Source organism: Rattus norvegicus, chromosome 2 (assembly GCF_021556685.1).
Source record: "Rattus norvegicus strain SHRSP/BbbUtx chromosome 2, alternate assembly SHRSP_T2T, whole genome shotgun sequence".
In the NCBI taxonomy this organism is placed as follows: domain Eukaryota; kingdom Metazoa; phylum Chordata; class Mammalia; order Rodentia; family Muridae; genus Rattus; species Rattus norvegicus.
The window spans coordinates 86,734,190-86,744,574 of NC_141535.1; positions in this window are offsets into that span (position 1 = coordinate 86,734,190).

The following is a 10,385-nucleotide window of genomic DNA, read 5'->3' on the forward strand; positions in this document are numbered from 1 at the left end:
TGGGTAGGAGTGGGCAGTGTTGGTGGTCTCCCCCGCTCTGCAGCCTCAGGAGTGCCCACCTGACCAGGCGGTTGGGTCTCTCTCTCACGGGGTCTGGGAGCAGAGAGCTGCTGCGGGCCGGGATCTGCGGGTGTGGGACTTCTGGTAAACACAGAACGTGCCCGGTCCTAGAGGAATTCTGCTTCCGTGTGTCCCAAGCTCACCAGGCAGCTTTCTTGCAGCAGAAAAGTTGGTCTTACCTGTGGTCCCGAGGCTCAAGTTCGCTCTCGGAGTGCTGCCCACAGGCTCTCTGCAGCGGCAGCAACCAGGAAGACCTGTGTCTATAAATCCTGACTTTAAAGAATGTAACAAGTCTCAAAATTTTGTAACCTGATTTAATATAATATTTAAAAAGACAAGTGTAACTTCAAAATTTTTTAAGCTCATGAGCTTATAATTTTGAGACAGTAACAAAGCATCAGATGTAGAAAGAGTATCAAGGCTTTTTCTTTCAGCACAATTGCTGAAATATGATACATCATTTCCCTTTGCAATATTTTTACTGACATAGATGCTCTAACATAAGGAATAATGAAAAATGAAATAATGTTTACACTTATGAAGTAGTTAGATAAATTTAATTCTGTAAAGGTAAATGGTAAAAATGTGGAAATCATAGAAGGCCTAATATCCATACTGTACACACTATTTCACAAAATAGAAACAGAAGGAACACTACTCAATTCCTTCTATGATGCCACAAATATGCTTATACATAAGCCATACAAAGACCCAACAAGGAAAGAGAACTTCACAACAATTACCCTTATGAATATAGACACAAAAATACTCAATAAAATTTTTGCAAACCAAATCCCAAAACACAATAAAATGATCATCCATCATGATTAGGAAGACCAGAGATGCAGGAATGGTTCAATGTACAGAAATCCATCAATGTAATACATTATGTAAACAAACTCAAAGAGAACCACCACATGATCAACTCATTAGATGATGCATAAACATTTGACAAAATTCAGCACACCTTCATGTTAAAAGACTTGGAATGATCAGGAATTCAAGGCCCATAGCTAATCATATTCAAAGCAATATACAGCAAACCATTAACCAACATCAAATAAATGGAGAGAAACATGAAGCAATCCCACTAAAATCGGAGACTAGACATGTCTGCCCACTCTCTCCCTACTGATTGAATATAATACTCAAACCCTAAACAGAGGAATCAGGCAAGAAAAAGGGGTCAAAGGGATAGAAATTTGAAAGAAGGAAGTCAAAATATCACTATTTGCAGATGATAGCATAATGTATTTAAGTAACCCCAAAGTTCCACCAGAAAACAACTTCAGCAAAGTAGCTGGGTATAAGATTAACTCAAACAAATAAGTAGCCTTCCTCTTCTCAAAGGATAAATAGGTTGAGAAAAAGTTACTGAGAGGAAACCATTTACAATAGTCACAAATAATATAAAATACTTGGTGTGACTCTATCCAAGCAAGTGAAAGTTCTGTATGACAAGACCTTCAAGTCTATTAAGAAAGAATTTGAAGAAGATCTCAGAAGATGGAAAGACTTCCCATGCTCATGGATTGGGAGGATTAATAAAGTAAAGATGGTCATTTGCTGAAAGCAATATACAGATTCAATGAAATCTCCATCAAAATTCTAACTCAATTCTTCATAGAGTTAGAAAGAGAAATTTGGAAATTCATTTGGAATAACAAAAAACAAAAACAAACAAACAAACAAACAAACAAAAAACCCAGGGTAGCAAAAACTGTCCTAAACAATAAAAGAACTTCTCTGAGAATCTGTGACTCAAGCAGTCTTACAGAGCAATAGTGATTAAAAACTAATATGATATTGGTAGAGACAGGCATGTAGATGAATGGAATAAAATAAAGACCCATGAATGAACCCACACACCTATGGTCACTTGATCTTTTACAAAGAAGCTAAAACCATATAGTGGAAATAAGATAGCATTTTCAACAATTGGTGCTGGTTCAACTGGAAGTCAGCATGTATACAAATGCAATCGATTCACTCTTATCACCCTGTATAAAGTTCAAGTCCAAGTGGATCAAGAGCCTCCACATAAAACCAGATACATTCAAACTGATAGAAGAAAAAGTGAGTTAGACCCTCGAACACATGCGCACTGGGGAAAAGATCCTGAAGAGGACACCAATGGCTTATGATCTAAGATCAAGAATCAACAATGGGACCTCATTCAATTGCAAAGCTACTGTAAGGCAAAGGCCACTGTCATTAGGAATAAAGGACAAACAACAGAATGGGAAAAGGTCTTTACCAAACCTATATCCAGAAAGAGGGCTAATATCTAAAGTATATAAAGAAATTAAGTAGTTAGACTCCAGAGAATCAAATATCCCTATTAAAAAATGGGTGCAAAGCTAAACAAAGAAATATTGAAAGACTGAGAAGTACCTAAAGAAATGTTAAACATCCTTAGATGTTAGGGAAATGCAATCAAAACAAACCTGAGATTCCAACTGACACCAGTCAAAATGGCTAAGATCAAAAACTCAGTTGGTAATAGTTGCTGGTGAGGCTGTAGAGAAAGTAATGTTCTTTATTGTTCGTGGGATTCCAAACTGGTATAACAACTCTGGAAATCAGTCTGGAGGATCCTCTGAAAATTGGAGATAGCACTATCTGAGGACCCAGCTATACCACTCCTGGGCATATTCACAAAGATGCTCCAAAATATAACAAGGACACATGCTGCACTGTGTTCAAAGCAATCTTACTTATAATAGACAGAAGCTAGAAGAATCCAGATGCCCTTCAGCACAGGAATGGATACAGAAAATGTAGTATATCTACACAATGAAGTACTATTCAGCTATCAAAAACAAGGACTTCATGAAATTCATAGGCAAATGGATTGAACATGAAAATATCATCCTGAGTGAGGTAACCCAATGACAGAAGAGTACACATGGTGTTCACTCACTGATAAGTGGATATTAGCCCCAGTGCTCAAATTACCCAAGATACAATCCAGACCACGTGAAGCTCAAGAAGGATGACCAAAGTGCAAATGCTTCACTCCTTCTTAAAAGGGGAATAAAAATATTCATAGGAGAAGATATGGAAGCAAAGTTTGGAGCAGAGACTGAAGTAATGGCCATTCAGAGCCTGCCTCTCTTGTGGATCTGACCCATAAACATACAGCCCCTAAACCCAGACAATATCGCTGATGCCAAGAAGCGCATGCTGACAGGAGCCTGATATATCTGTCTCCTGAGAAACTCTGCCAGAGCATGACAAACACAAAGGCGAATACAAATACAGCAGCCAAGCATTGAACTGAGGATGGGGTCTCCATCGGAGAAGTTAGAGAAAGGATTGAAGAAGCTGAAGGGCTTTGCAAGCCCATAAGAACAATACCAACCAACTGGAGCTCTCAGGGACTAAAACCACCATCCGAAGTTTATACATGGACAGACACAGGGCTCTAACTCCATATGTAGCCTTGTTGGTACTGCCAAAGTTAGAACCACCAATGTAGGGGAATGTCAGAGCTGGTAGGTGGGAAGGTGTGAGTCGCTGGAGTGGTAACACCCTCATAAATAAAGGGGGAGGAGTGATGGTATAAGTGTTTTATGGATGAGAAACCATGAAAGGGGATAACATTTGAAAAGTAAATAAAAATATCTAATAAAATACCACAGAATATAGAAACAGTAAATATGTAGTCACCAAACCCAGACACTATTGAGGATGCCAAGAAAGGAGCCAGATGTAGTTGTTTCCTGAGAGCCTCTGCCAGAGCCTGACAAATACAGAGGTGGGTGCTCACAGCCAATCATTGGACTGAGGACAGTTTCCCTAATGGATTCCTATTGATGAATTGATTAATCAATTGGTCAGTTTGTGTGTGGAATATGTAGAAATCGGACACAGGCAGAGGACATATCAGAATGTTGACTTTTTTCTATCACTTTGCCTCACCAGTGAGATCTTAGAGTCATTCTCTAACCCCCAGTGCTGGAGAAACAGTCAGAAAGCCTTGACTGTCCTTCATATATGAGTGATGATGATTTGATCTTAGGTCCCCATGCTTGCAAAGTCACCTGCAGAGCCCATCTCAATTTGAAAACCTCAGTTATGATAGGTTAGGTTCAGATCTTGCTTCTGAGTTCTTTAGGTTGCTTTCACTGTTCAGAATTGTCTTTAGGATGAGGCTCAGTAGTTTTGTCTGTATAATCCCCATACCATTCTTATTTTCCAAATATTTGCAGCCTTCCTCATTGTGTTCTGAAAATACCTGTTTCATTCTGTGTCGCCATCAACTCTGTATTTTGATTATATTTGTGACCTTGATTTTATCACTCAATCTTCATGTCTCAGCTCATCTTTTGATAAAGCAGAAAGAATGTATTACAAACATGCATATTCATTGTTATTTGTGAAATACTCATGCAGTTGTATAAAGTGTAATACTGGAGAGGGGCTCAAACAAAAATGTAGCACTAGAAAGTCTAAAAAGGAAAAGAAAGAAATAAAGATAGAAAGAAAGGATGAAAGAAAGAAAGAAAGGAAGGAGGGAGAAAGGAAGGAAGGAAGAAATAAACAGTAAATATGGCTTCTGTTCTAGCAGGATTGTCTAGACATGACTGTTGAGGTATCAATTCCTCTACAATGTTTCTTATTAGCACAGATTATCTAAAAGAATTAATAATAAATTTAAATGAACTAATATTTTTAGAACTTATGAAGTGGTTTGATAAATTATTTTGTTAATATAACATAAATTGGAAGAGATTTGAAAGTCAGTGGCATGTGGCCATGAGCCACCTCATCTTGCACAAAGAACTAATGTAGTATCCAGCTCCACTGTGTGGTAAACAACTGTGGGAGAGGGAAGGAACTCATCAAATGAGTGGTTAGAACGTTGCTTGTCTGGGATGAAGGCACAGAAAAACTGAAGTAAGTATCTTGACCACTCTGTAACATCATTTGTAGGTGGGGATTTGAGAATATCAGCTAACCCCATTTACATGGTTATGGGTGATCATACATATATCAGATAGAGTCTACATAGCACATTTGCTTAGGAGAAACCCCATCTATCCTCCTACTTCCATCCCCAGAACTCATGAGCAGTATGTACGTACAACCTAAGCCAGTGAATTGTTTCTGACTTCACAGTGGTTGTGTTGTCAAAGGTCAGACAGTCCTTCTTATCTTGTATTTGAGTACACAGAAATCCCAGGATACAACACAGAGTTTGCAGAATCACTATTCAACTTAGACAGAAGAACAATCAGAACAACACTCAAAGCTCTCAAGTGCCCCATGGTACAAGAGAGAAGTTTTCAACAAAGAGGAACTTAAATCATGTTACATAAGAGTAAGAATCATGAATGTGGTGTCTCATTTTTCAATAGCCTCTTGTTTAGATTCAGCATTCAGCAAATCATTCACTGTGTATATTCTTTAAGTATGACACTGAAAATTTTCAATTTGTGTAGTAATATAAATCTAATTTCCCATAAGAATGACTTTTCCAAAGAAAAGCTGTTTTCATGTTGGAAGTAGCCAAAGGGAATAATGTATGAATGAAATGTCATGGAATAGATTGACATTTCTGGGGTAAGTAATTGCTAATCATGTGACATCATCCAGAAATCCTGAGTTAAATTCTAGCTCTACACATTGGAATTAATGCTGGTTTTGCTTCTAGTTCATTTAATCTGTCTGTGGAAGTGTGACAAGTGCATTAACCTGATATGTTTGGCCATATGATATAGAGCCATGGAGTGTTTCTTACAATGTCTGGGACATGGTGAGTGTTCATGGCATTTAAGGGCAATTTCTGAATTGATTTCCTGAGTCATAGAGCCCTCTGCTGGTGTTGGATGATCTGCATAGTGTCATGCAGAGCTGACAGATACATATGTAGAGATGTATAAGGTATATATGTGTAGGATAATGTCATTATGCAAGCGAAGGCAGGTACAAGATAGATGAGGCCTGTCATTGAATGAGAAGGATGGATGGGTGGGAAAAATTTTTAGAGAGAGGAGGAGACTGGAACAAGGAAGAGATCAGCAGTGGAGAGAACATGGAGGTGAATGTTAAGATTCTTCTCTATACATCTACAAGTTGTTATGAATATTCTTAAGGGATGGATGTGTTTAGGACTTTGTATGTCTATGTGGGCAATTAGAGCTTACCAATTGTATCAGAAGGAAAAAAAGAGATTGTTGGGAGGCTCTGAGAAAAGCCATTGGCAGTGTGATATTCGTTAGAGCAAAGCAGGTGAGAGTCTTCAATGACTATGATGAAAATATCTACTTGCTATCTTGGCACACTACAGTGCCAGACCAAATGTGGGGAAAAGTTGAATTACGTGATGGTCCAAATGCAAGAACCTTAAAAAAGAAACACACAAGCAGGCTCAAGAATGGCAACCTTAAACAATGAAACACACAAGCAGGTTCAAGCATGGGAACCTTAAACAAAGGAATGCACAAACAGGCTGTAGGTTCTCTGCTGTGATAAGTAGTGGCAGCTCAGAGAGTTAGAAATTAAAAGCTGCTTTTTTAGAAAGTTGTTTAGAAAATCTTTCAGGATACTTATATTCTTTCTGAAGTGGGCTCCATGGGAATTTTGACTTAAAATCCTAGTGAGATAAGGTGCTTCCTATTGACAGGTATTATTAGAAGGTGATTAAGTTTGTGTTTAGAAGAAGAGAGTACAAAGATTACTCAAATCATATGGGAATGTTCACACATGGTTTGGAACTTAGGGAAATTAATCACTGACTCCAAATAGAGAGTTGTGATAAAAGTCTGTATCACCAGGCAGAGTGAATGCAGACATATATTATAGAAGTTACTAATACATAAAACTCTGAGGCTCCAGGTACAGAACTAAACAGATAGACATATTTTGGGTATTAAGGATAAATAAAAATATGAGGCTCTAGGTAGAAAGCTTGTCAGATTGTTATACTATGGGCTAGATTCAAGAGAATCAAACAAAAAGATAACTCTATTCTAAACTTTTATTATTAGAATTATATTTTGCAGAATATAACTACGTGGATTCCTGATCACAAGGACTTTCAACTGTGTCCAGTCAAGACAGGCACAACAGGCTAGAACATTTGCTACATTTTCCCTACCCACTATCCTGCAAGGATATCTCAACACCCACATACAACCTGAAGAAGTTATTGACAAGTTATCACCCCAATACCCTGGACTTTTTGGGGTCTGAAAGTGTTTATTCTAAGGTTATTTTTTATGAAGAATTTAGAATTGGTCATGATTTAACAGGGAGAAATCGACTAGATAGATATGTACAGCCATAATCTCATTTGACAAATAAGCTAAAATCATATCTTTACTTTGGAACAGATTTCATCTGTTAAAAAGATTTAAAAGTACAAGGTTTAGAGCCACTCCTTCCATTGATGCCATTACAAACTTCTGAGTTGATTTTACATGTGAGTTAATGGCCAAATAGAAAATTCATGGCTCTGAGTTTGTTATAGTGCTTTCAAGATAATATATTAAGATAGATAACGGACAACAGTCCAGATTACCTTTTATATATAAATGGTTTTCAAAAATTCAGAAATCTACAAAATATGAGATTTAAAGTTATTTATCTTCTGTTGAGACATATCTACTCCTAACAGCTCCCCTTTGGTGGACTTAATGGAGAAATCAAACATCTCTACCTCCAGGTGAAGCAATACTTTGTGGCTAGGCAGCCACTATGCAGGAACACTCTATTTCAACTACAGACTAATACTGTCCACAAAGGGACACCTTATGCAGAATACTCGACTGATAATTTTGCCAAGCCAGAATTATTATCCCTTCAAGATTTCTGCATTTCAGTAGTCTATCCAGTTGATTTTGGGTCAGAAGGCTGAAGACTTGTGCTCACATGTTGCTAAGAGAGGACTGTGCTAGTAGAGAATTGTCTCTACTCAGTTCTAGAAGGTTTCTCAGTTCTAGAAGCAGTATTAGGCTTCTTATATTTTTAGATAATTGGTCATTCTCAGATTTCTTATGGGGTTGAAGACTGATTATAGTCTTATAGCCTATCAGGGTTTTTAACTTTGTAAATACATATTTTATTAGATAGTTATCAAATAGTATCCAAACTAGCCAGAATATAACATAGGTTTTAAGCCTTTCTTAAGATGGAATGGATAACTAAATGTTGTGTTTAACTGATAAAATGTTGGTCTGGATGTTAGGTTTATTTTTTCCTTTTAATTACAAAATGATAATAGTTGATAGTTGTGCTCGGTTTATATATGAGAGAAAAGTTTTTTTTATTTAGATAGAAAAGGTGAGATGCAAGATGATGCCATTATGCAGGTGAAGGCAGGTACAAGACAGAATGAGGCCTATCCTTGGATGAGAAGGAAGGATAAGTGGGAGAAAAATTTTAGAGAGAGGAGTAGACTGGAGCAAGGAAGAGAAAAGCAGTGGAGAAAATATGGAGGTGAATGTTAAGATTCCTCTCTACACATCTACAAGTTGTTATGAATATCAGGTGAAAAAAATTGAACAAAACCATGCAGGATATAAAAATGGAAATAGAAACAATAAAGAAATCACAAAGGGAGACAACCCTGGGCATAGGAAACCTTGGAAATAGATCAGGAGTCATAAAAAGAAGCATCACCAGCAGAATACAAGAAATTGAAGAGAGAAACTCAGGGGCAGAAGATTCCGTAGAAAATATTGGCACAATAGACAAAGAAAAAGAAAAAAGGAAAAAGCTCCTATCTCAAAATATCCAAGAAATTTAGGACACAATGAGGAGACCAAACCTAAGGATAACAGGTAGAGAAGAAAGCAAAGATTCCTAATATAAATGGCCAGTAAATATCTTCAACAAAATTATAGAAGAAAACTTCTCTAGTTTAAAGAAAATCATGCCCACAAACGTATAAGAAGCATACAGAACTCCAAATAGACTGGACCAGAAAAGAAACTTATTCTGTCACATGAAAATCAAAATTACAAATGCAAAAAGCAAGCAAACAAAGAATATTAAAAGAAGTAAGGTAAAAAGGTCAAGTACCATATAAATTCAGGACTATCAGAATTAAACAGACTTCTAACCAGAGACTATGAAAACTAGAAGATCCTGGGCATATATTATACAGACCCTAAGAGAACACAAATGTCAGACCAGGTTACTATACTCAGCATTACTCTCAATTAATATAGATGGGGAGACCAAGATATTTCATGACAAAACCAAATGTACACAATATATTCACACAAATCCAGACCTACAAAGATAATAGAAAGAAAACTCCAACACTAGGAGGGAAACTCCACTGTAGAAAATGCAAGAAAGTAATCTTTCAACCAGTTCAAAAGAATATACCCACACATATAAAATTGCACCTGTATGAAAAAAACAGGAAGAAACAATAACTAATCCTTAATATCTCTTAATATCAATGGACACAATTCCCCAATAAAAAAGACATAGACTAACTGGAAACAAAACATGACCCAGCATTTTGCTGCATACAGGAGATGCACCTCAGTGACAAAGACATACACTACCTTAGAGTAAAAGTCTGGAATTTTTTTTCAAAACAAATGGTCCCAAGAAACAAGCTGTAGTAGCCATTCTAATATCAAATAAAATTGACTTTCTACCAAAAGATATCAAAAATGATTGAAAGATTGTGAAGGACACTTTATATGTGTCAAAGGAAAAATCTACCAAGATGCACTGTAAATTCTGAACAGCTATGCTCCAAATGCAAAAGCACTGATATTCATAAAAGAAACCTTATTAAAGCTCAAATCACACATTGCACCTAACACTTCAACACTCCACTCTCAACAATGGACAGATCATGGAAACTGAAACTAAATAGTTTCTATAGAACAGCTGATATCTATAGAACATTTTATCCTACAACAAAAGAATATACCTTCTTCTCAGCACCTCATGGTACCTTCTCCAAAATTGACCAGATAATCGATCACAAAACAGGCTTCAACCAATACAAGAATATAGAAATAATCCTATGCATCCTATCAGATCACAACAGACTAAGGCTTCAATAATAAAAATAACGACAGAAAGCCCACATGTACATAGAAGTTGAACAATGCTCTACTCATTGATAAATATCAAGAAAGAAATAAAGAACTGAATTAAAGACTTCTTATACTTTAATGAAAATGAATGTACAGCATACCCAAACTTACGAGACACAATGAAAGTGGTGCTAAGAGGAAAACTCATAGCTCAGAGTCTTTGCAAAAAGAAACAAAAGAAAGCATACATCAGCAGCTTGGCAGCAAACCTAAAAGCTCTAGAACAAACAGAAGCAAATACACCCAATAGGA